Raw genomic sequence first — 24,638 nt, 5'->3', positions numbered from 1 at the left:
TTAATATTCTGAAGTATGTTTTTCGAGGTGTTTTTTCATAAAGTGGTTTAATGGGGATACTTAAAAGTTGCTAGGTGGGGGTTCCTAGCACCTAGTTGCTAGGTGCATTTTCCCTTCAGTGGCATTTAAGAAAAGTGCTGCTGGCATTCCATCCGCTCATTTTCATTTCTTCCATATCCTTCTTTCTTATCACTATCTCTTGAAAAATTGCATTATTTTCTTTATTATTTTTTTTCTTTTTGCCTTTAAGGGATGTTACAGTCTTGCCAGTGCACCACAATGTAGCAATCTCTCATTTTGAGGTATTACCCAGAGCTCTTTGTCTCAGGACTAAGAAAATTAAGAAGCATGGACACAAAGGGTGAGGTTGGAACAAAAGTTTAATAAGATTTAATAAGCAAAAGAAGAAAGCTCTCCACCACTGAGAGGGGGCCTGGAAGAGAGTTGCCATTTTTACAGTTGAATGCAAAAGCTTTTATAAGAAACTGATGATAGCTGGGCATTTCATCTGCATAAAGCATGAATTTCTGCTAGCTCCACCCTGTCCTGCTAGTGTACATGTGGGCCCTTAGCTTCAGGTACTCCAAATTGCTTTCTTCCCCAAAGTATGTGTCAGGGGGGCAGAATTTTGCTGAGCATGTCTGGACAAGTCACCTGTAAAGCCTTTCTTGTCTGTGTGGCTGTGGCCATGTCTTAGGCAAGCCACCCTGTGCAAGTTCCCTTATATGTGCCTTCAGGCTGTTCCTTTGTTTGAAAGAATTCAACCAATGACCCACTTTAACTGCCTGCCTGACCAGTTTCCTCCTTTCTCCTATCTTATTTCCCTCCTCAGGGGTGGAGACCCTAACTGCTGTTAGGGGGAATGGGGTGATGATTCTTCTAGCTACTTCCTACTGGAAAGGGGCACTGTGTGGGGAACAGCAGCTAGGGTTTCTCCTGGGGCTGGTCTAAGGATTCCTGGAAGAAAGGCATATCCATATATTGTTTCATTTGCATTACCATTTGGAGTTTGATAGTCTTTAGGCATGAAGAAACAGTTTGGGTTATTAGAGGAAACAAGCAGGGGATAAGGACAGCTTAAAAATCCCAAGGCTGCTGACATGTACAGATAACTGGTGGCCACAGTTATGCCCGCTAAGATTTGAGTGCAAGGGGCTTGGCTTTGGTTAACTTCCTTGGTTTTATTTTCCCAAAGAAACCTCTGGGTTATGGGTACCCTATTTACTCCCATCACCTGACAGGATTTGTAGGATAATTGCCGAGAACTAGAATATTCAGATTTGTACATCACCCATCCCTTTTTGTACTTTCTGAGCTGCAGCCAGAGATTGCTGGTTGGCTTATAGGAATAAGCAGGATTAGTTTAAAATGTAGGCAAAAACTTAAAAACAATCAATGAGATTAGAATTAATGACAAACATATGATATGTTTTGAAACTTAATTTTTCTCTCTCTACTCATTTTTGTTAAAAAACAAATCATGATAGGACTGAGTTGTTTGCAAAATCAACTTTAGTTTTATACTTGGCCTGATTATTTGTACAAAGCACAGCAAGAATAATTATTTTTACATAGGTTTTTAAATTGGCTTTGATGAAACTGTTCCACAGGAATCTCAGAACTTTTTAAAGATGAGCCCAGCCATGGGTTTGTATCCTCAAATACCTATGAGTTGGGTGAATTCCTCTCTCCTTGAGGTCCCAAGAACATGGTGTTCCTGGGCCTGTAGAAAGTGATATTCTTTACTCACCACAGGTTAGGAACCCTGTTCGGGGGCTGTGTAGACAAAGTATGAGGCAGTTTTCCCAAGGGGCTTTTATTGGCTCTGCAAGTCAAGCTTGATTCCTTAAAGGGAAGCACAGCCTTCAGTCAAAACCTTGAAAAAACAACCAGTTTCTCCAATTGTGTCCTCTTGTAAAAGAAAATGATTCTCATTGTGCTGATGCAAATAATCACATTGCCATGAGTTAAGAATACTCACAAATACTTTCCAAGTTCTAGAGGAACCAGAGAGAAACAAATAAATATGCTCTGAATTTTGTTTACAGAAGTATACCTTACATAATTATTAAAGGCTGCAAATAGCTTAAAATAAGTTTCCTTGACTCTGAAAAACAAAATAAGGATCAGCAACATTTAAAGCAAAAACGTTAAAAAGTCCATTTTGTTAACTCTTGTTTTGCTTGATATTCATGAATATTTTAGCTCTTCATGAGTCCTGTACATTTTTCTTTCATTCCAATGTCATAATCTCCAAAGTTATCAGAAACTTGCATTTGAGAGCATGTGTCAAAGTCCTATAGCTGATTATAAACCATCCTTTAAAGAGGATTAAAACAAGACGATTTTGAATGATGAAATGTCCAAGGTAGTTAGTCAAGAACACGACTGACAAATTTTATTATTTCTGTGTTTTACAATAACTTAACATAATAACCTTAATTATGATTTCTAGCATATACTCAGACATTAGAATTTTAGAAATCCCATACAATTTTGGAAAATATATTAATATTATTCACTAAAATATAACCTGAAGATCATTAAACATCATTTGGCCAATCCCATATACCTAAACATGTTAAATAATCCTGTTTACCTCTCTTCTTGATGCTTCAGGGGCCTTCTGTAGCATCCAAAAGCTAGGGGTTGAGAGAGACAATTTTGAAACTGAAGTTTGATTTTGGGAAGTAAATGTTAGAGGTTCAAACACTTAATATTACAAAATACAATTCCACATTACCATAAGTTATTTATTTTGCCAAAATTAGGACTCAGAAACTTTAAGACAAGGCAAAAACCTTTACTCATTAAGAGGGAAGATTTAGCTTTCCAAACAGTTTGTCTCCTGTCTTCTCATTCTTCTCCCTGGCAGTTTATCTGCAAGGCAAATAAAAAATTTTCATTATCCTTCACTATTACATGAAAATCTTGTACAAGGGACAGAAAGCCAAATTTTACTCTTACATTGGTTTTAAAACAATCCTTTATCCCTAGGCAAGGTTTACATTTCTATGTCTTTTTACTATCTTTTACCACAAACACATTTTACTGTTCTTACACACCTTTCATGTAAATCTATTTTCCGTAGTCTCATTTACATGTTATAATGGTAACTCTTGGCAATTTTTAACTTTAATGTAAAACTGGTACATTGTTTTAATTATGTACTAGGCACAGATAATGTCTGACTTTTTCCAGCATAGTTAGGGGTGGGGTTAATTTTGTATGTACCCAGGCCTTACCAACTTGTAAAGCAGGCAGTTTACAACCTTGAAACATTTAGCAAACCTAGTATCTGACTTACATGATTTAGGCCACCTATTTACATTTTGACATCTGCATTTTACCAATTATTTTTAAAACTATTTTTATTTCTTAAAGATTAAAGTTATGTGAACTAAAAGGCATTACAGCTTTTATATTTCCTTTAAAAAATTTGATTTAAGCACTTATTTTTCTTTAAGCCAATCAATTAGAGCACTTTTTATAGGCATCACACACAACACATATATAACTACACAAGCAAACAGAAGCAGAGCCAGTATTTATTAGATATTTTTGTTCATCAATCTCCTAATTGAATTATTGGCCTCTGGGTGGTGCTGTTTAAGAGCAGGGCTAGGAAAGCATGCAGTTTCTAGGGTCTAATAAACAGGTATTGCTGGAGGACAAAAACAGATTTTGAGAGGGATCTACCTGCCTCTAATTCCTGGGGTTTCATGAGGAAAATGGAGGTTTCTCCCAAAATGGAATCTGTGGTGCCTTTTCATTTTTTTCCCAAGGAGTCCCAGGCCATCAGAAATTATCTTAGGGCATCTCATGCATGCATTAAGAGTGGCAAGACAAAGTGGAGAAAAAGAATTCAGTTGACTGAGAAAAAAACCTGTTCCAGAAAAACAAGATCCAAGAAGAGAAAAACATAAAGGCCTTGTACATATACCTGTAGATTGGATATCCAGTTTTAATTAAGCTGAGCACTCTTTAAGAAAATCCTTTTAAATCTCATGTTACCTGACTTTAGCCACATCAAGCAATTAACATTTCTGGTTTTTGAACTTTACCAAAACTAACCTAACAGGTGAAACCAAGAAGCCTCAATTAAGGTTATGATTTAATCATGAGTGTACAAGGTACTTTCAAAGGGGTGGTAAGCAGCTTTTGAAACCACCATTGCAAAATTGTAACTGAGACAGTAAAAGAAATCTGACCTAACCAACTCCATCTTGCTTCTAGCCTCCAAGCTGTCCTTGTTCATTCCTGGGCATAGGCTGAACCAACTCTGGGACAAACTTATAGTTTATAGTCCAAAACAAAAATACTAATAGCCCTTTCCCAAAACAAACCTCCTTGTTGCCTGGGGGACCAGAATGCTTTTGTAGGACCAAGAAACCAGCCACAAGATTAGAAACTATGGGTTAGGGGTCATGCAGCTAGAGGCCACAAGATTCTGACCCTCCCTAAACTGCTCCTAAGATCAGCACTTCAGATATTCTGCAGATCCTGCACTTGATGGATCAGCTGGCACCACTCAGACTGATAAACTGGCTCATCTGATCTTGTGACCCCAAACCAGGAACTGCCTCAGCACAAGAAGGTAGCTGCAACTCCCTGTGATTTTATTTCTGATTTGACCTATCAGCACTCCCAGCTCACTGGCCTCCCCCTATCAACCAGCCATCCTCAAAAACTCTGCTCCACAAATTCTCAGGGAGAGAGACCCAAGCAATAACAGAACTCCATCTCCTGCACAGCCAGTCCCACATGAATCACCCCCTCTCCATTGGAATTTCCCCATCCTGATAAATCAGCTCTGTCTAGGCAGCAGGCAGGGTGAACCCATTGTGTGGTTACACTTTTACGAAATCTAGAACCTTTAAAGGAAACTCAGAGAAGGAAGATTTAAGAAAGGAGCTAGAAGTTGTTCATGGAGGGGAAGAGAATCAGCAAATGGCAAAAGTCACACAGCTATTAACTTGCAAGTATTCATTCCCCAAGCCAGGATTGAACCTGGGCTGCCATTGTAAAATGGCAGAGTCTAAAACAAAGTACTGCCATGTGGTTATAGTTCAAAATGTAAAACAAGATGGAGTCCTGCAGCAAAGCTTGTAACTGGCCAGTTTACCAGGCTAGATTGAACTGCAAGCTTATGGAGGCCCAAGCCTGCATTCCGTTCTAAGATACCCCTCTCTCTACCTTTTCCCTCAATTGAATCAGGAGACAGGGAGGTGTGTTTCACTAAAGACTCTCTCAGCCTTTCCAAAAAGGCTAAGGGATTTTCATCTAGTTTTTGATCTATCATGGAAAGTTTGGAGTAATTAAGAGGCTTGGCTCTGGTCCTCCATAAGCCCTCTAATATGCACATTTGAAAATGTTTTAATTTGCACTCATCTAAGGTATCACTGGGGTCTCAATTAGGTTGTTTAAGAGACACTGCCTGTCTTCCTACTAGGAATGGGGATTCTGTCTCTTTCTTAACCTTTCCCTTTTTGACTGGCTTTCTTTTTTGACTGGCTATAGGAGACATGCTGTTTGTCTCTGAATTTCTCTGCCACCTGTAGGGCTGCCTGTTTCTCAGCAGCAGTTAGGGTTTGATTTAAGAGTAACATCACACCCTTCCAGGAGACTTTAAATACTTGGGATAAATCCTGGAAGGCCTCTATATGTGAGTGATGTTGGGGCTTTCCCAGAGTGAACTTTAAGGTCTAAGCTTTAAAGAAGATCCAGGCTACACTCGAGGGGAGTGCAGGCTTGAAGATGGGTTGTTACCTATCTAGGAAAGAGGGGAGAAGAAGTCTCCTTCCTCCTTTCGGAGTGACCCAGAGTGGAGAGAAAGACAGAAAGGACATCCCCATTCTCCTCTTCCCTCCCGTCTCCTCTGGGTCCTGGCAACCATCATAGGTGCCACCCATGGATGCAAGCATGACCTTCACCCATGGATCTGGAGGAGCTAGTCAGCAGTAGTAGCCATGTTTACCTGTGTGAGACCCTAGCTCTCTGCCCTGCTGATTTCCTAGATCCAGTTGGCCCATAAGGCTCCGAGGGTACCCCAGGGGCTCAGAAGAGACTGTATGGTAGTTGAATTTGGGCAAGGCCCTTTAAAGGGGGGAGTGTCTTAAATCTATCCCTTACATCCTCTTACTACCACCCAGGCAAAGTTATGAATTCCTAAAGAATGGGACCAATTGACTTCTAAACATAAGATCCCTTTCTCACTTAGATGCCAATATAGCTGGATGCAGAACAGATGCCTCAAAATAACGTAAGAATTGACTGGCCATCCTCCCTCTGATGATTTTAGCACTGAGGCTAAAATCTGTCTTGCTAGAGTAGCTTCCTCCTGGCTGCTGAAAGGGGAGTTTTTCTGATTACAAATAGGCCATAGGGACTGATCACTGGGAGAGGGATGTAAGAGGGAAAGGAATCAGGGAACTAGAGTTTTGGGGCAAAGGGCTGACAAGGCTCCACACAGAGAAAAATCCCATCCCACTAGTTGGCGCCATAGGGTTTGAAATGTTAGGGAAAAACTGACTTTCCAAGCAGAGGTTAGAAAGAGAGGTTTTGAGCTTAATAGGCTGTCCCCATAATATGCCTCCTAACAAGAAAAACTTAACTTGTCTTATGAAGGAACTGCTTAAACCCACTGGGCGGTTCTGAGCTCTTACACTGAGAAAAAACAACCCAAATGGAGAGGAGGGTATTCACTTAGGGTAAAATATCCTCCCACACAGTGCCATGAATGCTTATTATTAGGGGACAAGAAAGCCCTTAAGAGGTGAAAGTCTAGACTGAAATATTGAAATTCCCCCATCTCAAGGAAATCACAGAAGCAGCAATTTTTTTGAGTTACATTCCTGGTTACTAAGGCATTTGCTAACTTTACCCAACAAGATTATCTCCCCAGGCTTTAAAAAGTCCCTTAACATAGCATGCGAAGAAGGGATAGCAGATATGATAGCCACAAAAAGAAAGGAAGGAAATGTGATAGAAAAGTCTGGAAGTTCTGGTGCTGATACCCTGATGGGCTGTTGGGGGCCAGAGTTAATCCAGGGGTCTTCAGGTAACACCGAGGTGTAGCCTCAACCAGATGTCTTCAGTTGCCCCAGGGTCTCCTTCTGTTACTGGGGGGGTCTTTGTTCTTAGAGCTCCCAAGATGGTGGTGGGCAGCTCCCAAGATGGGCGGTGGGGCGGGAGGCATTCCCAAGATGGCGGCAAGCCTTTTGTTCTCTGTTCTGGTGTTCTTGGCCTCACAGATTCCAAAGAATGGAACCTTGGGCTATGCGGTGAGTGTTATAGCTCTATTAGAAGCCGTGGGTCACGGAAGAGAACTGTGGAACCCAGCGACTAGTGTTAGGACAAACCTGGGCACTCAGCCGTGCAGGAACAATGGCAAGCCTCTAGCCCAATCGGGAGTGGCAATGGGTGCCTCACTGGATCAGAAGCGCAGCAGATACCCTGCTGGATCCAGATGGGTGGAAGTCAGCGGTGGGCCTATGACGGTGAGCAATAGCTTAGCTTGAGCTGGAACAAACACGGTCGAGAAGAATGTGCAGTTGCAAGATTTAATAGAGTGAAAACAGAGAGAGCTCTGATACAAGGGGAGGAGACCTAAAGGGGGTTGCCCGATCCGGCTTGAATGCCTGGGTTTATATCCTCATCATTGTCCTTTCCCCTGTGCTCTCAGGCGGTAGATGATTTGATTATTTCTTTACCTCCTGTTTTTAGCCTAATTGGTATTTTAGTGAGCTCTCTTTACTACCTGATTGGTTGGATGTGAGCTGAGTTACAAGACCCGTGTTTAAAGGTGGGTGCGGTCACCTTCCGCAGCTACACTTACGAATTCTTAGCCTAAGAAATCCAGCTAGTCCTGTCTCTCACTTCCAATCCCATAGATGGCTAGGTCCTCTGTGAAAGGAAACTGGATTGGAACAGAGCCAACGTTCCCACCACATGAGGGCAATCGGGGATTGACAAAGTCCTCTAAAGCAAGCCTGTCCCCTGAGTCTTGTAAGGCTGGCAGCCACTCTAAAAGCTTTTAACTGGCTAACAGGGGCCCAGTGTTTTGTTCAAATTTTTAAAATGAGGGTGAAAAGCCTCAGAAATGAAAGTAGAATTGGAGGTCCACTCATACTTTCTTCTGATTTTTCCTTTCCCAGCCAATGCACCAAAATGTTAGTCTTGCCAATGCACCACAAAGCAGAAGTCTCTCACTGTGAGGTATCACCCAGAACTCTTCGTCTCAGGATCAAGAGAATTAACGAGCATGGACACAAAGGGTGAGGTTGGAGCAAAAGTTTAATAAGCAAAAGAAGAAAGTTCTCCACTATCAAGAGGGGGCCTGGAAGAGGGCTGCTGTTTTTACAGTTGAATGCAAAGGCTTTTATAAGAAACTGATGATAGCTGGACATCTCATCTGCATAAGGCATGAATTTCTGGTAGCTCCACCCTGTCCTCCTAGTGCACATGCAGGCCCTTAGCTTGAGTTACTCCATATTGCTTTGTTCCCCTTACTGTGCCTGCGTTAGGGGATGGAATTTTCCACTGTGGGCTTGTCTGGGCAAGTCACCTGTTTAGCCTTTCTTATCTGTGCAGCTGTGGGCACATCTTAAGCAAGCCCCCCTGTGCAAGTTCCCTTATCTGAGCCTGCAGGCTGTTCTTTTGTGTGAAAGAATTCAACCAAGGACCCGCCCTAACTGCCTGTCTGACTGGTTTCTTCTTTTCTTTAATCTCAGTGACACCAACAGGATTGAAGCATTATTTAGTCTCACTGACATTTGAAGACCAAGATGTTGATGATCATCATGCTGTCAGAAATCACTAATGTTTAATATATTTATGATATCAGGCTCAATAATTAGATGAAAGTCAAAATGAACTGCTTTTGCAAAAATTATAGCAGTGAGAAAATTATGGCAGTGAAAGAGATCTGATTTAACCAACTCCCACCTTACTTTTAGCTGCCCTTAATTATTACTGGGTTTAGGTCAAGATAACTTTGAGAGACATTTAGTTTATAGTTTAAATGATAATAGCCCTTCTTCAAAATACAACTGCCTTAGAGCTAATGACAGAATACCAGACTAGGAGGACAGAGGTGCCTGAATTCTGCTAAGGTGTAGACATAAACCAGCCATTATTCTGGAGGTCACAAAATATGCAACTTCCTCAATTATTCCTGCAGAGAACATCACTATTGTAGAACCTAAGTTTGGCCTTTTGAGATTTTTTTTCCAGGATTTTTGGCAAGTCTATTGACCAGTGGCTCCACCTGGATTGGCCAACCACTCCTGTGGCCCCACTCAGAAGGGACGCAGAGCAAGAGGACAGCTTCTGCTCCCTATGATTTCATCTCCAACCCAACCAATCAGCACTCCCTATATACCCTAGCCCCCTGCCCACCAAACTACCTTTGAAAAGCCCTCACCTAAAAGCCTTGAATGAGATTGATTTGAGTAATAACTCTGTCTCCGACATGGCGTCACCAGCATCAAAGTCTTTCTTTACTGTAATGCCATGGTCTCTGTGAGTTGATTTTGTTTGTGCGGTGGGCAGAAAGAACCTGTTGGATGGTTACAGAAATAGGCTATTTCAAGTAACTGACTATACGTTGCTAGTGTTTTTCTATTAATGTTATATACGGAGATAAATGATACAAATCTCTCTCGTCTTTCTCATTCAAATTAGTGAAGTTTGTTGAAGCTCCCCTTCTTCAGGAGATGTGGGAGGACTTTTTCTCTCACATAATTCACTACGCTACCAATGGTAACTCATTTGAACTCTGTTCTACCACCAGACAGTAATGGCAGCTCAGGTTAGTATTTATGTGAACATTTTTTCCCTGTTCTGTTAAAAAAAAACATGTATTTCAAGGCTCTGTTGTAAACAGGTTGACTTTAAATTAAATGTTCTTGTTAATCATTTAAGGAGAATCATTAAGTTATGACTGCCCTTTGGAACACAAATGTTTACTTAAGTTCGGTATTCTGTTTCCCTAGAAATAGGATTTCTATACTCTTTCAGAAGAATATTTGGTAAAATGACTTGGCTGCTTCTATATTTAAACTTCCTTTTGAAATAAAAATTTGTTCCAACATGGATTCTAAAGGTTCAGCAAAACTGCTCATGAATGACTGGTTTTAGAAGCATCTTTTGACGTTTTAGAAATTTCTGTTAAGGCCAGGCACTGTGGCTCACACCTGTAATCCCAGCACTGGGAAGCTGAGGCAGGAGGATCACTTGGGCCCAGGAGTTTGAGACCAGCCTGGGCAACAGAGGGAAACCTGGTTTCCACAAAAAATATATTTAAAAAATTTTTATTTTGTCCTGCAAGCAAGTTTTAGAAAAAAATGAATTTATAAAATTAGCCGTGTGTGGTTTTGCATACATATGGTCCCAGGTGGGGCCACGGAGTTTGAGGCTACAGTGAGGTATGTGGTGCCACTGCACTTGAGCCTGGGCAATAGAACAAGACTGTCTCAAAAAAAAATTAACAAAAAAATTTTTATTAATTAGTTATCTCTTGAATCAAGAATATTCAAAACCTGTATTTTACAGATTCAAAATCTGTAAAATGTGGCTTATCTTTTTTCTATAAGATAAATGGGTTGCTTTTTTTCTATTTTTTGAACATCCTTTTATTCTCCTAAAAGTTTTCTCTTTTCCATAAAATTAAATTTACTGTTGAAATTGCATCCTTCTATAAATTCAGATTGTTTATAAATATGGGTTTGGAAATTAGCCAGTTTAAATTTGAAATTATTTTATCTTGTATTTTTAAAACTAAAAAATAAGAATGTTGTGAGAAACAGAAACAAAAATTTTGCAGATGCCTATATTTAATAATATTTTTTCATTATGAAATTGAGATATAATTTACACATCATAGCATTTACCCTTTTGGTTATATATTCAGTAGTTTTAAAAATATATTAATATATTCACAAATTTGGCCAATAGTCACTAATATCTAATTCTGGAATATTTTAATTAATCCAAAAAGAAACTGCATACTCATTAGCAGTCACTCACCATTCCAGTCTCCTCTCAGTTTTCTGTTCCTATGGATTTGCTTACTTTAGATGTTTCATAGAAATGGAATCTTACAATATGTCAGTTTTTGAGTCCAGCTTCTTTTACTTATTGTATTTTTACAAGGTAAATGCGTGTTATAGCATGTATCAATACTTTGCTCCCTTTTGTGACTGAATAATGTTCCATTGTATGGATATACCAAAATTTGTTTATCTTATCTGTTTATGGTCATTTGGGTTGTTTCTACCTGTTGCCTATTGCGACTAGTACTGCAATGGATATTTCTGTACAAGTATTTGTATGAGTGCCTGTTGAATTCCTTGGGTGTACAGACCTAGGAGTGGAATTGCTGGGCCATAAATTCTATGTCAACATTTTGAGGAATTGCCCATTTTTTCCATAGAAGCTGCACCATTTTACTTCCCACCAGCAATATATAAGGATTCCAATTTCTTCACATCTATAACTAGACCATCCTCTCTAACACTTACTTTACTTTTTCTAATACCCATCCTAGGTATGAAGTGGTATCTCATTGTGGTTTGGATTTGCAGTCCCTTAGTGACAAATGACATTGATCATCTGTCATCTGCTTGTTGGACATTTGTCTATCTTCTTTAGAGAAATGTCTTTTCAAGTCTTTTGCCAATTTTTATAATCAGGTTATTTGTATTTTTGCTGTTGATTTGTAAGAGTTTCTTTTCATATATTCTAGATATTAGAGCCTTATTTCAGTGGTCCTCAACCTTTTGGGAACCAAGAACTGGTTTCGTGGAAGACAATTTTTCCATGGATAGGGGCTGGGGAGGATGGTTTCAGGATGAAACTGCTCCACCTCAGATCATCAGGCATTAGATTCTCTCTCATAAGGAGTGCACAACCTAGACCTCTTGCATGCACAGTTCACAATAGGGTTTGCACTCCTATGAGAATCTAAAACAACCACTGTTCTGCCACGAGGCAGAGCTCAGGCAGTAATACTTGCTCCACCAATTACCTCCTGCAGTGTGGCCAAGGTCCTAATGGGCCATGGACAGACACTGGCCCATGGCTTTGGGGTTGGAGACCCCTGTCTTATTTTATATATCATTAGAAAATATATATCTTCCCACTGTGTAGGTATTTTTTTATTTTTAATTTTTGTGGGTAGGTGCATATAATTTATAGCATACATGAGAAATTTTGATACAGGCATTCAATGCCTAAAAATTACATCAGGGTAACTGGGGTTACCCATCACCTCAAGCATTTATCATTTTTTTGTATTACAAACATTTCAATTATACTCTTAGTTATTTTTAAATGTACAATATATTATTTGTTGACTGTAGTAACCTTGTTGTGTTATCAAATACTAGATATTATTCATCCTATCTGTGTTTGTACCCATTAACCATCCCCACTACTCCCTTACCCCTACTACCCTTCCCGGCCTCTGATAACCATCCTTCTACTTTCTATCTCCATAAGTTCAACTGTTTTAATTTTCAGCTCCCATGAATAAGTGAAAATATGCGAAGTTCGTCTTTCTGTGCTAGGCTTATTTCCCTTAACATAATGACCTCCAATTCCAATTCCATCCATGTTGTTGCAGATGATGGGATCCTATTCTTTTTTATGGCTAAATAGTACTCCATTGTGTACCACATTTTTCAATCCATTCATCTGTTGATGGGCACTTAGGAAGCAATTTAAGTTGCTTCCAAATCTTAGCTATCGTGAATAGTGCTGCAATAAACATTGGATGCAGACATCTCTTTGATATACTGATTTCCTTTCTTTTGAGTATATACCTAGCAGTGGATTGCTGGATCATATGGTATTTCTGTTTCTAATTTGAGGAACCTCCATACTATTCTCCATTGTGGCTGTACTAGTTGACATTCCCACCAACAAGGTACAAGAGTTGCATTTTCTCCACATCCTTGCCAGCATTGGTTATTGCCTTTCTTTTGCGTACAAGTCATTTAAAAATGTTTGTTAGGTGAAATAAAATATTAATTTATATTTGGTGGTAAAGCAAGACTAAAGAGATAATATACAAGCTGAGATCTGAAGGATAAATAAGTGTTGCCAGGTGCAGATGGTGGGAAGTGTCCTTGAATAGATGGAAGAGCATGTTAAACATTTTGATTTTAAATTTGTGTATTTCATTTTTTAATGGCTATCTCCCTGTCTAGCCTGTGAGTTCCATGAGACTAGAAAGCATATCAGTCTTATTCTCTTAATTTATTTCCTTCACTTAGTACCGTGATGGCAACAGTAAGTATTGTTGAATGGATGAACAAACAAGAAAATTAAAATGTACCATATTAGGGTATTTAACCAGGACAAAAACTTTCACTTGCTTATGGGCTTGTGACATTTATCTAGAACTACTAATATTCCTAATGCCTGAATGTCATTTCCAAAGTCTAGGTTTCACTTACCACAAATATAATACAACTCATTGATTTCATATTTTCTGAAAACACTTATGGTTCTGTATACTATTACTCCTTTTTTCCTCACGAGCTATCAAATTTCGGTGTTTACAAAGCACTACCATGGTGTTTATCTGGTTCCTGGTGCCAGGTACTAGGCTTCTGCCTGTTGTTATAGCTTTCCCAACGCTCATTCTCACTGTCATACATCTGAACAAAGATTGCTTATGGATACATAGTACAATGTACAAACACACAATTATTGCTGCTCTGGGTTGGGCATTGTGTAATTTAAGAAGTAATCTAGCCAGACATAGTGGCTCATGCCAGTAATCTCAGCTCCTTGGGAGGTTGAGGTGGGAGGATTGCTTAAGTCTAGGGATTCAAGAACAGTGTGGATGACACAGACCATGTCTCTACAATTTTTTTTTTTTTAATTAACTAGGTATGGTGGCACATGCCTATAGTCCTAGCTACTCAAGAGGCTGAGGTGAGAGGATCACTTGAGCCAGAAGTTCAAGGCTGCAGTGAGCTATGTTTGTGCCACTGCATTCTAGCCTGGTGACAGAGCAAGGCCCTGTCTCTAAAACGTTTTTGAAAATAAGCAATTAAGTAATAAAACTGTTTCCAAACTCAGCTCTGCCAGTGTGTGACCTGGAGGCAAATCACATCATTATTTGCCATTTCAACCATAAAATAAGGAAATATGCATTATAATAACTTTTTTATGCTTTTATTTTAAGTTCAGGGGTACATGTTCAGGTATGTTACATGGGTAAACTTGTGTCATGTGGGTTTGTTGTAGAGATTATTTCATTACACAGGTATTAAGCCTAATATCATTAGTTATTATTCCTGATCCTCCCCCTGCCACCACCCGCCATTCTCCAAAAGGCCCCAGTACGTGTTGTTCCCCTCTATGTGTCCATATGTTCTCATCATTTAGCTCCCACTTATAAGTGAGAACATGCGGTATTTGGTTTTCTGTTCCTGTGTTAGTTTGCTAAGGATAATGGCCTCCAGCTCTATCCATGTCCCTGCAAAGGACATGATCTTGGACATGATCTTGTTCTTTTTGGTGGCTGTATTGTTATCTTACTTTACAGAATTAACAACTCAAATAGTAATAAACAAGATTTGATAAACTCCAAAGAATTTTACTTTTTTAATTGAGAAAGTTGAAAGAGATAATAAATAAAGTCTCTTCTATTTTTAACATTTTATAATTCTGGAATAGTCTGAAGTTCTCATGAGTGCCTCTATCTTTTCTCCAGGTAAATACTATTTCTATACTTGTCCATGGGATCCCATTCCACTCTCACAATGAGAAACTTAACAGAGCTACATGTTATTGAGACTGCTTTAAGTATTATTTTCCCAAGACAATACAAGCCTGAGTCTGGCATCACTATTTTTGGCCTCATGACTACTATATGCCATTCCTGTAGGATCATGATTAAGCATGAGTCTTTCCAGCTGCCTTTATTTAATTATTTCTGGTTCCCAGGCAAACTTGTTATTAGTCCGTACTTCCCACTGTGCCCATGCTTCCACCTGTTCAACTCTGCCCTTTCCTCAGCTGGACACACCCTTTTCCCATTCTCTACCTAACAAACTCCTGCTCAGAATCCTAATTTCAAGGACTGGCACTGGACATTCTCTATTATTTTAGTTTGTGTTATTCTTACTTAGGATTCTTAATATGAGCTCTCTAGACATGTAGGTCTTGAGATTTTCTTACTTGCTTTGCATTCCATTTGCTTAGAGGGTAGGGAAGGACTATCTTATTAAAGGGGCAGATTCCTGGGCCCCACTCCTCCCATCCAATTCAGGCAGTCAGGGGCAATGCTGGAAATCTGCATTTAATACAAACATCCCAAATATTCTGATAAAAATCATAGCCCATCCTTTCAGCAATACTGGAGGTTTAAATGAATGAGCTTCAGGGGTCTGTGAACCTCCAGAAATTCTTCAAAACATTTTGTGGCTTCACATATACTTGTATTTTTCTAAGGAAAGGTTTCATAACTTCCAACAGATTATTAAAGGAGTCTGTGATAGAATTTTTTTAAAAGCAACACTATATAATGTTAAATATTTACCATAAATATATATATTTGGCTTTGTTGAATAAAACTTTTTCCTTACTTGAAGAAAAGGAAAAAAGCATGAACTCAGAAATATCAATCTCCTTTTTATAAATAAATCAATTTTGATGACTTGGTAAACTATGAAGCAGTCATTATAGAAAATAAGAAAAAACATACGGAAGTGTAAATGAGAAGACAAATATTACCCAATAACCCAGAAGCAACCACTGCTAATGTTTTTTTGTTATAATTTTCTTTAAGGTATTATTACTGAGTCTAATGTAAGCATTTTACTCTGTAAGACATTCTTCGGTATACAAAAAAAGATAAAAATGTTTAAATTGACTAAGGACAGTAGACACACAAACACACAAACTTGGATTACACACTTTAAGTTCTGGAATGCTAGTTTTAACATAAAGTAAGCAGCACACATCTATAATGCTGGAGGAAAGGGTAGTCCCAAAATTCCACCTGTCACTTGCATTTAAACAGGAAAAGTGCAAGACTAGTAGTTAGATAAATCTTGGTTCTGATCTCTCTTCCATCACTTCCTGCTTAAATAATTCTGGATAAGTCACTTAATATTACTGGGCTTCTGATGATTGACCTCTTATAGAGATAATGGCACCATAAACTTTTGAAGGCAGGATGCAGATATTTATGATATCCTGAGGTCCATTAGAAATATGGATATACATATTCACAAACATACAATTATATGTATACATAGATACACATATATTTATATAAGATTATTATTATTCATGTTAGGCCATTGGAAAATGCAGGAGAATGCAAAGAAATAAAAATATCCTATATTCTTATAACTCAGAGGTAAAAGCTCTTATCCAGTGTGTTTTTTTAACACATAAAAATTCAAGCTGCATCTATTTTGGCTTGGCATTGTCTTAGAGACATGCAATGTATGTTTAATAAAATGATATGTGCCATATATTAGATTTTTATTCAAAAGCAAATATTAATGCAAGGGATAGCATTGAGAACTGTGTAAGTAATGAAAAGATACATAAGTGCAGTACTTATATTTATACAAGCAGAATGTCAAATGCACTGTCTATAGAAGTTACATACTTGGACAGTTTATGATTATTTTTCACAGTATCCTTGCTTCACCATAAAATACAATGAAGTATACCTAAGGTCTCTCACCTTCTATGAGTTGTCATATCCATGAAAACAGAAAACGGGAAAATTCAGAATCGTCTTATTGATTTGAATCTGTATTTAACATAATGCTGGGCAAGGAACTGTTCAATAAATACTTATTTGTATAGCCTTTTACCTCTTTAACTAATCACACAACAGCTTCTATTAAACAAAAAGAAAAAGAAGTGAACCTTGTGCAATCCAAAGCAGAGTCCAAAGTAATTAAAATGCTAAAAAGAAAACAATATTAGGCAGCCTGTGCTAAGTGTATCAAGTTGCCCAGGCACAGTTAACTGTCCCGGTTAGACAACTTCAGTTGCACAAGGCCTCAGGGTGAAACTGCAGCTGAGAAGAGGTCATAATGGTCATGAAAAAGACAGGCAGTGAAAACGATCTTTGAGGAAACAGGTTGTGTAGTCAGCCTGGGTTGCTAGTGAAGGGCCGAGAAGAGGAAAAAAGGGAGAATAATAAGAAAGGTTTCTCAAGAGGGAATAACAGACCCAAGAGATGGTGGAACCCACTTTGTTTTCTAAGGAATCCTACAAGTTTCCTGTGGTGGATTGTAAATCACATACTTGTCATGACTACTCCACTTTCTCATGGGATTTCTGCCCTGCAGGAGACAATGCCACAATGAACTCTGCTTGGAGATACCTTATGAAGCTCACTGGGAGTTTCTGAGAGCTATAAAATAGGTAGGGATTCTGGAGAACAGAAAGCAATAATTTTATTTCCAAGAGAATGCTGAGGTCTAACTAGTAGGGTTTAAATGATTAGCCCAAGACCACATGTCTTTTAGCAACAGAATTAAGTTTCTAAACCTCCCCTTCAGCACTGTATGTTACCGTGCCTCATCCAATTATCTGAATTGCAATGGTCCTGCTATGGAATGTTGAGGCTTATCAAGGTTGTTCTAAATTTTATAAACAATGGTTTGTTATTTATTCCAGAATATTATAGGCTCATCTGGAAAATTCTACCTGGAAAAAAGTGATGCCCCTAAAGCCTGAATGGTTTTATATACCAAGATAAGACTGAGAGCCCAGAAGAGGTACAGGAAACACCTCAGACATTCTCAAAACTTTATACAAAATATATTTGCCTCAAAAAGCAAGGAGATAATGTTGAATAAAAGTTGACACATTATTGTGTAAACACTAATATGATAACAATATCTTTAAGCTTCTTTAACAATCTTAGCGCTTCAACATTATTTTATTTTTATTGACCTAATAATAAGTCATTTGAAGTTTTTCATAAAGTTGCCAAGTTCCTATTTCTCAGGGGAAAAGTTTCAGTAAGGAAGAGCCCTTAATTTCTTCTTTAGTACCTGCTTAAATTGAATGGTTCCTCAAATATTACTATTATTTTTGAGACCGAGTTTCATTCTGTCACCCAGGTGGGAGTGCAGTGGCATGATCATGGCTTGCTGCAACCTTGACCTCCTAGGCTCAAGTGATCCTCCCACATCAGCCTTCCAAATAGCTGGGCTACTGGTGTGCACCACCATACCAGGCTAATTTTTTAAAAATTTTTTGCAGAGACAAGGTTTTGCCATGTTGCCCAGGCTGGTCTCAAATTCCTGGGCTCAAGCGATCCACCCACCTTGGGCTCCCAAAGTGCTGGGATTACAGGCATAAGCCACTGTGCCTGGCCCTCAGAAATATTTTGTACGAAGTAATAAACATAACCATTAAGTGCATAATATTTAAAGTCATTCATAAAACTCACCCTCCTAAATATGGGAAAAGACACATCACACAGTCACCTTGCTGTTGATTACATGGTCTGGGGTCTCTGCCTTCTCCCCTCGCAATAGTCCTCTCGCCATGGGGGCTTGTTAAGAGTAGATGTGAAGGTTTCAGGTCGCAGCCTGTGGGACTACTGCTTAGTGTGTGGGGTGCTTTGCCTGCACCCCGGTTTCTTTAAGTCTTAAATGATGCCCACTCCAAGCCATCATCCTAACCCCCACTCCTCCACTCCCACCCTTGGCCAAAGCACAGATTGTAACCCCTCTGCTACTCTCTGAGATTGGCCTTTGGTGAGGAATTCAGGGCTTTCCCCATATCTTCTCTCCCCCGCCTTTATCAAGGGGTGCTGCTTTTTCTTCCCTCCTCCTCAAGTGTCTTTTCGCACCATCACCAACCAACATCTTCCAAGACACTTCCTTGCTTTGGCCAGAAGCCATCAAGTAAGGTTGGAAAGAGTCTCTGACCTCCCTTGTTTAGTTTTAGAATCTCATTTACTCACTCTCCGCCAGCCTGGGAAATGAATATTGGGTCCTCAGCCCTGCCACTCTCTGCTGTCATCATCAGCTGATGCATTGGTTTTAGCTCAGGTTTTGATAAGGTGAAGAGAATTGTTACCAGGGTTACTCAGACCTGCCAGCTCTCAGAGTTCTTGGTGGTTAAACCTGGAGAAAGAGCACATGAAGACACTTGAAAGCACACATGATCCCTCTGCATTGTTTCATTTTCTTGTAATTGCTTTTGCTTTTAAAAATTGAAGAAGTTTTAAACAGGGCTCTCATTTGGTCATCCTTGCAAGCCACTGGGGTCTAGTTTGGAATCTCACAACTGCAACAAAAAGAACCTTGGATCCAGTGCATGCCTTGGTTTTGGTGCTGCTCCTGCTTCTCAAGATCCTCAGCAGGGATTAAGAAAGAAATTGGGGTACACAGCAGATCCCTGAAATTGGCAGACTTGACCTCGTGGAAAATTGCTCTGTTTTTCACTTTCTGCTCAGGACCACTACTAAATGCTGAAATGTGGATGCATACCAAACTAAAAGTGATTCATTGTGTACTAAAGTTTTCTTTAATTATTTGTGTAAAACCATCTTTTGAAGCAGAATCAAGTCTGAAAAGCAATTGATGTTTCCATTAATCTTTTTCTGGGGAAAAAGGATTTAACATCCTGTAAGTGAAGTTTAACATAACAGTATTCCATAAGCAGCCTTTTTATGGTCAGACCTTTGCCTAATTTTAATATAATTTTAAAATATGTGCATTAATTAAAAAATGGGAAAAGGATCTTAATAAACATTTCTCCAAAGAGGATATATAAATGGCCAATAAGCACATGAAAAAACACTCAACACGCTTAGTCTTCACAAAAAAATGTAAATCAAAACCACAAGACACCACTTCACACTCATTAGAGTGGCTGTATTTTTTTTAAAAGACAATAGCAAGGGCTGTTATATTGTTATTGTAACTAAAGGCACAGAGAAATTGAAACTCATATTGCTGGCAGATATGTAAAAACAGTACAGTTCCTTTGGAAATCAGTTTGACGGTTTTTGAAAATGTTAAACATAGAGTTAACATATGACCCAACAACTCCACTCCTAAAATACTAATTGAAAACCTGTTCACACAAAGCTTGTACACAAATGTTTATAGTACCATTATTTAAATAGACAAAAGGTAGAAATAACCTAAATGTCCATGAACTGATGAATGGACAAACAAAAAGTGGTTCATACATTCATCAGTTGATGAATCATGTTTAATGCCTGTTGGTAGCACAGAATTTAGAGCCACTTTGCTTCACTCTTTTCCCGGTCTTGTTATTTCAATGGAAACAAAATGTTCCTGTAAAGATGCCTGGATTTTTGGATATAGAAAAAGTTGTGGGACTGAAAAAAATGAGTGGAACAGAGATTTGAGTATGTAGAAAATAATCTTTTTAAATATTTGAACCAAATGTTCTAAAATTAGATTATGGTGACTTCATAACCCTGTGAATATAGTAAAACCATTGATTTGTGAACTTTAAATGGCCGAACTTTATGGTATGTAAATTATATTTCAACAAAGATGTTGACAACATTTTTAAATGTTATATTTTGTTTAGTAAGAAGGCATTTTTTTTCTGAGATGCAAAAACATCATAGTTATCGTAACTCTTCCCCTCAGATTTTGGTGGCAACTTTTCATATACTGTAAATATCATCAAAAGCAACCCCAAATCAATGATTAGTACTAAAAAGAGATCTTTTGTATGAAACACTGTTCATCTGCTGTTGGCAGTGGAGTTCATTTTTAATGCTACATTGCCCTCTTTGCGTCCAGTGTACTTTAATTTGCTGTTGGCTGCTTCCCAAAATGACCATATTTCTACTGACCCCCCCATTAAAAAGAAGAAACATCAAAAATTATTTCTTCAACATGTTCATTTTATACATCAGGATGAAAGGAGGTTACAGATCTCCCATAGATTAGGGCTATTTACCGTATTTCCTTACTTATTAGAGTCACAAATCTTAGCAGGAAGCCAGTTATGCAGATTGAAATATGAACTTCTTAGTCTAGCATTTTAATACTTTTTAATGGTGAAATTTATCTAGACTTATCTATAGAGTCTTTTGCAATTTGTGGTATGCTGAGTAAGAACTACAGAATAACAAAAATACAAGTTTTTTTAATGGCAACTTAAAAAATTATCACCACTTGTACTACTTACAAATTTTCCTCCAAAAAATTACTTTGACTCATAGTCAATTTTTAATCTTGGAACAACTTCTTGCTATCAGAAATACTTCAAGTGCCTAAAACATCTTCCTCACCAGCCAATATCTCCCGCTCCACTCTAAGAAATGCAAACTCGTTCAAGTTTAACCTGAATGCAACATAATTTGGAATCTTTCATTAAAATATGTATCACACATTTTGAAGCCAAACATATTTTAAAATACCTGTTTTTTGGTGATTTGGGGTACACACGCTTATCAGTATAAAATATTTTAAAAGATTTTTTTCTACATACTCAAATCTGTGTTCCATTCATTTTTTCACTCCCACACCTTTTTGTCTCTCCAAGAATTCAGGGATCTTTACAGAAACATCTTGTTTCCATTGAAATAAACAACAAGAGTAGGAAAAAGAGTGAAGCGAAATGGTTCTAAATTCTATGCACCAACAGGCATTAAACATGCATAAACTTTTAAAGAGATGCCAAGACTCACTAAAAAGGAGAGAAAAAGTACAACGAAGGTTTCTGAGTAGTTTTTAGTTACTCAATTTAAGAACTTTATCTTGTAAGCAAACTTTAACATCATCCAGAGCATCGCACTTATATATGAAAGAAAAAGTTCTTTATCACACCTTCGGAAATTACAACTACAAATTCCTAATCCCTTATTTAAAATCTTTTTGGCTAGATATGTTTCAAAATTCAGAACTTTTCTTAGAATAGTATGTCTGCCATATATTATGAAACACAGCAAGCTGTACTGTAATCAAACACAATATTTCTGTAGAAAACTTATGAATATTTACACAAAGGGAACATTCAGTTACACATAGCCTCACTTCCCTTCAGGTCAAACTTTACCGCTAAAGGAGTTAGAAATGACAGACAAAGGAATGGGGCCTGTCATGACATGTTAATTTGAAATCTAAATCTTTATGTTTGATAACTAGTTCAGAGTCAGTGTAAACATTTGGTCTTTCCTTCCACAAAAAAATGAAAGTGTATTTAAAATTAAAAATGAAACTCAGTATATTTTATTTCAGAAGGTAAAAGCAAAATGAATTAATCTGTGAAACTAAGTCAATCACATTATGATCTTCTAGAACTTGGGTAGCTCCACTCTGGTTAAAGATTCCATTTCTTGGCACAACAATAAAAGACATCGGATAGGCCCCCCAAGCTTGCAGGGTAAGCATCCCTGGGGTATTCAAATAACTTGGGTAGCAATGAAGAGCTGCAGAAGAGCAAGGAGACCCGAGATGATGTAGTGTGCTGCAGCATACCTGAGCTGGGCAAACTCAGCCTCCGAAGATTAAAGGAAAGAGCCCAAGTCGGAATCTGTGTGATCACTGTTCTTTTGCCAAGACACGGGGTGGACAATAAGATTCCTTTACAAAGCACTGGTGTAAGTGTTTGCCTGGTGCTGCAAAAAGCGGCTCATTGGGAATGGGGAGGAGCGTGTGGTAAGCCAGAGCTGCGGCGAGAAGTTGGGTGAAAATGGGTCCTAACCATCGGTTCCTGCATCTATCCCAGAGGGTTGGGTACCTTCGTGGGCGGAGCGCGGCCTGCCCAGAGTGCCTTCTATATCCTGGGTCAGGCGCCAAGCTCCACAACATCATGCAGGAAGCTGCAGCCCCGCAGAGTTAGGACAGCTCATTTGGCACCCGGCGAGCCCTTCCCAGGCCCACAGCCCAGAATAGAGCCCGGGCCCAAGACGCCCACTAGAGACAGGGTCGGGTCCCACTACCGCGCAGGCCCGGCCCGCCCCCGACCTCAGGCACGGGGCGGGACCCTTGCAGCTATCCGTCTAATCCCGTTCCCCGGCAAGTGCGGGGCGGGACCCTCGCGGCTTTCTATCCAATCCTGTTCCCCGGCGAATGCGGGGCGGGACCCTAGCGGCTTTCAGTCCAATTCCCGCACCTTTGAGGCCCAAGGGGGAGCGAGCCGGTACTGCTGCAGGCTGAGGCTGCGGCAGAGGCGGCGAGGCGCGGGCGGTGAGGACGGACAGGTCCGTTGAAGCAGCATTCCCTCCCTCCCCTAATCCTTCAACTCGGGGGCGGGGGAAAGTTAAGTCGTGCGGAACAGAGTTAAGTCGTGCAGAACCGCAAAGGTGCCTGGATTTGGCGGGGGAGTAGTGTCATCAAGCATCTCGCCTGCTGGGGTCTGAGGGGTACCGCCAAGGTTGGGCCGCGGGGCTGCTCCGTTGTGGTGCTTGGATTTCTCTCACTTGATGGCCTCTTGAGTGCAGAGTTGCTCTTGGGTTGGTGGGAGGAGCCTCCGAGCTCTCATTGCCGTCTGCTCCTGCTTCCACCCCTTGCCACTCTGTGACGAACCTGTTACCCAGCCACTGAAAAGGTATCCTCTACCCTTTGAACCCGTCTAATGGAAGGTGTACTTGTCTGAAACCTAATTAATTGTATAATCATTTACTCCTGCTCTGTAGCAGGTGGACTATTTGCGTGTGTTTGCAGTCATTCACGAAAAGTTTGTCTTGGGAACTCCCAGCTCCTAGATTGTCTGCATTCCACCTTCTTTCACTAGTTTGTTCATTTCTTTTTCCCTCTTAAATGTTTGTTAAGCTTGTTTCTTTCTTCCCACAGTCACCGACTTAGTTCAGTTCCCTGTGATCTCAAAACAATTGTTGCAGCAGGCTCCTGGCAGTCTTAAGCAGTTCATCTTCTTGGTGTACTGGTATGTGACAATTCCTTCACGTATTGTTCGTGGTTCTTTTCCACTTTCTGTGAATTCATATCTAACTGCCCCCAGAAAGTCAATTCTAATTAAATCTAGCATAATCATTTTCTTAGTGCTATTGGAACCATCTTATTTAACTTAATCTTTGTGGTTGAGAATTCAAGAAAACTCTTCAAGAAAGAATCTGATAATTTATATTTTTAATGTGTACCTGTTGGTGGGTTAAGCACTATAGTGGGTATGTAACTAATACTCTTGCTTCCAGTTTTCTAGAGTCTATTAAGTGGCACAGAGGTAAACAGAATAGCTTTTCTTCTCTGTATGTGTGTCCTAGTCTTCTATTGCTGCCTTAACCAATTACCACAAATGCAACAATTAAAACAACACATGTATTATCTCATAGCTTCTGTAGATGTGAAGTTTGGGTGGGCTTAGCTGAGGACTTGGCTTAGAATTTCAAAAAACTGAAACCAAGGTTTCTGTATATTTGGGTTCTTTTCTGGAGGCTCTAGGGGAGAATCCACCTCCAGGCCATTTCAGGTTGTTGGCAGAATTCACACTGACATTTATATATCCTTACTGTCTGTCAGCCTGAGCCTCTTTCAGTTCTTTAAGGCCATCTGCATCTTCAAAGACACCACAGATCCTTCTCAAGAATTAAAGCAGTCTTACTTGTCTGCCACTGGCCAGAGAAAGCTCTCTGCTCTTATGGACTCAAGTGATTAGATTAGTTCCACTTGGATAATATCCCTATT

The 24,638-nt window shown here is 39.4% G+C and overlaps 1 protein-coding gene and 2 long non-coding RNA genes across 5 annotated transcripts in view; 2 read left to right on the top strand and 1 right to left on the bottom strand.

Moving 5' to 3' along the window:
• Nucleotides 1-20: 20 nt before the first annotated feature.
• Nucleotides 21-22,974, bottom strand: LOC100936666 (uncharacterized). Its single transcript, XR_655419.3, has 4 exons — nucleotides 22,735-22,974; nucleotides 18,965-19,127; nucleotides 2,744-2,880; nucleotides 21-2,642 (listed from the first exon to the last, which is right to left on the bottom strand). It is a non-coding gene; the product is annotated as an uncharacterized LOC100936666 (long non-coding RNA).
• LOC129060431 (uncharacterized) lies at nucleotides 7,323-9,811 on the top strand. Its single transcript, XR_008527146.1, has 3 exons — nucleotides 7,323-7,499; nucleotides 8,157-8,276; nucleotides 9,685-9,811. It is a non-coding gene; the product is annotated as an uncharacterized LOC129060431 (long non-coding RNA).
• Nucleotides 22,975-23,026: 52 nt separating the features above from the next.
• Nucleotides 23,027-24,638, top strand: part of CROT (carnitine O-octanoyltransferase) — a 54,692-nt gene continuing 53,080 nt past the window's right edge. Inside the window, exons 1-2 of one of the 3 annotated variants that reach the window (XM_002818278.5) lie at nucleotides 23,027-23,197; nucleotides 23,790-23,880. The gene's annotated coding sequence lies outside the window, so the exon portion shown is untranslated. The remainder of the gene's footprint in view (nucleotides 23,198-23,789; nucleotides 23,881-24,638) is intronic. The other 2 variants (XM_024249656.3, XM_054559568.2) reach the window with 2 other exon arrangements.

Source organism: Pongo abelii, chromosome 6, assembly GCF_028885655.2.
Source record: "Pongo abelii isolate AG06213 chromosome 6, NHGRI_mPonAbe1-v2.0_pri, whole genome shotgun sequence".
Classification (NCBI taxonomy): Eukaryota; Metazoa; Chordata; class Mammalia; order Primates; family Hominidae; genus Pongo; species Pongo abelii.
This window is presented reverse-complemented; position numbering and strand designations above follow the sequence as displayed.